Source organism: Colobus angolensis, unplaced genomic scaffold (genome assembly GCF_000951035.1).
Source record: "Colobus angolensis palliatus isolate OR3802 unplaced genomic scaffold, Cang.pa_1.0 Scaffold180, whole genome shotgun sequence".
Classification (NCBI taxonomy): Eukaryota; Metazoa; Chordata; class Mammalia; order Primates; family Cercopithecidae; genus Colobus; species Colobus angolensis.
The window spans coordinates 5131915-5135853 of NW_012114933.1; the positions used below are offsets into that span (position 1 = coordinate 5131915).

The 3939-nt window shown below is 43.2% G+C and overlaps 1 protein-coding gene across 1 annotated transcript in view; it reads left to right on the forward strand.

Moving 5' to 3' along the window:
- The first annotated feature begins 946 nt into the window (after positions 1 to 946).
- The window catches only part of GZMA (granzyme A (granzyme 1, cytotoxic T-lymphocyte-associated serine esterase 3)), a 27068-nt gene continuing 24075 nt past the window's right edge, over positions 947 to 3939 (forward strand). Inside the window, exon 1 of the mRNA XM_011939360.1 lies at positions 947 to 1312. The gene's annotated coding sequence lies outside the window, so the exon portion shown is untranslated. The remainder of the gene's footprint in view (positions 1313 to 3939) is intronic.

Below are 3939 nucleotides of genomic sequence, written 5' to 3' on the forward strand. Positions count from 1 at the left end.
TAAGGAAGCATGAGTGGGTGAGAAGTCGGAAAGTTGCACATGCACATTTCAAGTCCTGTTCTATAGAAAGGCTTTCATCTGTGGCTATTTCACCTCATAATGTTAGCAAGGTGGGGGGCAGGAGCTCCAGTAATCAGAAGGAGCACAGAGAAAGTGGGAACTCTGTAATATCAGGAAGCATCGCCTGAAAGCAATGCAATCATAGGAATGTGATAGTGACCATGGCTGTGGTGCCCCTGTGTTTTTAGCAGTTCCAAAATACCAGAAGCCCCTGCAGTTTCAAAGTCAGCTTAAGGCAAGAAGAAATGAAAGAACTAGAATCACCTCCCTCCACCCTCTACTCAACCTTGATCATTCTCCATACTCTCCCTGCCTTGACTTTTTGGAAAAAGAGAAATCAAGGTGGTGAGGAAAGAAGAGGACTTAGGGAATGAAAGAAAAGGCAGAGTATAGGCAAGCAACTGAAAGCAGGTAAAACCTGCAGGCTGGTTTACTCATGCTGAGAAGTAGGGAAGACACATTTCCACCAAAATGGAAAATGAGGACACTGGCCCCTTTCCCACCCTGCCCCACTGCACCAGGATCCCTAGTTTTCTTCCACTGGTCACAGTACCAGTCAGTTCACAAATATAAGACTGCCTGAATAAAAATGGATTCTCAGCACAGGTTTTCAACCACAGAACTGTCAGCCACCACCATATAATTTTATCACTGACAGGTCAACTGAACTGAAGCTTACCTAGTCTAGCCTAGCAAAGCACTTCTGAAAAAAAGTGTCCTGTAACTTTTTAAAAATCAATTACTGATTGTCAAGACAGGTTGGCACATGTCTTAAGCCATGTCCCTCATAAGACTACAGAAACAAGTATATGTTTCAATCAGGGCTATTTTGTTGTTTTTGTTACTGTCATTCCTGCCTGAAACTCCATTTCCTGTCTGTTTTCTAGCTGGAAGGTAAGCAACCATAAGCAAAACTGTAGGAAACTTCATCTACCAAAAACAGGATAGGATGTGAAACTTCACACCAAGTGTCATGTGGCAGGATGGGGAAGCACAAAAAGAGACTCATGCAAAGTTTTGGAAACACCTTGAGAAAAGTGAACAAATGTCACTGTGATGGACCAACAAATATACAATGGTGCAGAGCCCTATAATTTCAAACTGGTTATTGAAAACTTCATGATCTGTGCTGGTGGTAGAAAAGGTGAAGATGTGGGGAGGCTTCCAAGATGGCCAAACAGGAGCAGCTCCAGTCTGCAGCTCCCAGCGAGATCGATGCAGAAGACACGTAATTTCTGCATTTCCAACTGAGGTAACTTGTTCATCTCATTGGGACTGGTTGGACAGTGGGTGCAGCCCAGGGAGGGTGAGCCAAAGCAGGGCTGGGTGTCATCTCACTGGGGAAGTGCAAGGGGTTAGGGGATTTCCCTTTCCTAGCCAAGGGAAGTCGTGACAGTCTGTACCTGGAGGAACAGTACACTTCTGCCCAAATACTGCACTTTTCCCATGGCCTTCGTAACTGGCAGACCAGGAAATTCCTCCCATGCCTGGCTCAGCGGGTCCCACACCCACAGAGTCTGAGATCAACCTGCAATGCTACAGCTTGGCAGGGTGAGGGACATCCACCATTGCTGAGGCTGGAGTAGGTGGTTTTGTGCTCACAGTGTAAACAAAGAGGCCAAGAAACTCAAACTGGGAGAGCCCACTGCAGCTCAGCAAGGCCTACTGCCTCTCTAGATTCCACCTCTGTGGGCAGGACATATCAGAACACAAGGCAGCAGACAGCTTCAGCAGACCTAAAGGTCCTGTCTGGCAGCTCTGAAGAGAGCAGTAGTTCTCTCAGCATGGCATTTGAGCTCTGAGAATGGACAGACTGCTTCCTCAAGTGGGTCCCTGACCCCCGTGTTGCCTGACTGGGAGACACCTCCCAGTAGGGGCTGACAGACACCTCATACAGGCAGGGGGCCCCTCTGGGATGAAGCTGTTCTGCAGCCTCCACTAGTGATACCCAGGCAAACAGGGTCTGGAGTGGATCTCCAGCAAACTCCAACAGACCTTCAGCTGAGGGCCCAACTGTTAGAAGGAAAACTAACAAACAGGAGAAACAGCATCAACATCAACAAAAAGCACATCCACACCAAAACCCCATCTGTAGGTCACCAACATCAAAGACCAAAGGTAAATAAAACCGCAAAGATGGGGAGAAACCAGAGTGCCTCTTCTCCAAAGGATCGCAGCTCCTTGCCAGCAAGGGAACAAAACTGGACAGAGAATGAGTTTGATGAGTTGACAGAAGTAGGCTTTAGAAGGTCGGTGATAACAAACTGCTCCAAGCTAAAGGAGCATGTTCTAACCCATTGGAAGAAAGCCAAAAACCTTGAAAAAAGGTTAGATGATTGGTGAACTAGAATAGTGTAGAGAAGATCTTAAATGACCGGATGGAGTGGAAAACCATAACACGAGAACTTCGTGACACATACACAAACTTCAATAGCTGATTCAATCAAGTGGAAAAAAGGATAACAGTGATCGAAGATCAAATTAATATAATAAAGTGAGAAGACAAGATTAGAGAAAAAAGAGTGAAAAGAAATGAACTAAGCCTCCAAGAAATATGGGACTATGTGAAAAGACTACTTTGATTGGTGTTCCTGAAAGTGACAGGGAGAATGGATCCGAGTTAGAGAACACTCTCCAGGATATTATCCAGGAGAACTTCCCCAACCTAGTAAGGCAGGCCAATATTCAAATTCAGAAAATACAGAGAACACCACAAAGATACTCCTCAAGAAGAGCAACCCAAAGACACATAATTGTCAGATTCACAAAGGTAGAAATGAAGGAAAAAATGTTAAGCACAGCCAGAAAGAAAGGTCAGGTTACCCACAAAGGGAAGGCCATCAGACTATCAGTGGATCTCTCAGCAGAAAGCCTACAAGCCAGAAAAGAGTGGGGGACAATATTCAACATTCTTAAAGAAAAGATTTTAAAGAAAAGAATTTTCAACCCAGAATTTCATATCCAACCAAACTAAGCTTCATAAGTTAAAGAGAAATAAAATCCTTTACAGAAAAACAAATGCTGAGAGATTTTGTCACCACCAGGCCTGCCTTACAAGAGCTCCTGAAGGAAGTACTAAACATGGAAAGGAACAACTGGTACCAGCCACAGCAAAAACATGCCAAATGGTAAAGACCATCAACACTATAGAGAAACTACATCAATTAATGAGCAAAATAACCAGCTAGCATCATAATGACAGGATCAAATTCACACATAACAATATTAGCCTTAAATGTAAATGGGCTAAATGTCCCAATTAAAAGACACAGACTGGCAAATCAGATAGAGTCAAGACCCATTAGTATGCTGTATTCAGGAGACCAATCTCACATGCAAAGACACACATAGGCTCAAAATAAAGGGATGGAGGAAGATCTACCAAGCAAATGGAAAACAAAAAAAAGCAGGGGTTGCAATCCTAGTCTCTGATAAAACAGAATTTAAACCAAGAAAGACCAAAAAAGACAAAGAAGGCCATTACATAATGATAAAGGGATCAATTCAGTAAGGAGAGCTAACTATCCTAAATATATAGGCACACAATACAGGAGGACTCAGAATCATAGAGCAAGTTCTTAAAGACCTACAAAGAGACTTAGACTCCTACACAATAATAATGGAAGAATTTAACACCCCACTGTCAATATTAGACAGATCAATGAGACAGAAGGTTAACAAGAATATCCATGACTTGAACTCAGTTCTGCACCAACTGGACCTAATAGACATCTACAGAACTCTCCATGCTAAATCAACAGAATAGACATTATTCTCAGCACCACATCAAACTTAATCTAAAATTGACCACATAATTGGAAGCAAAACACTCCTCAGTAAATGTAAAAGAACAGAAACCACAACAAACTGTCTCTCAGA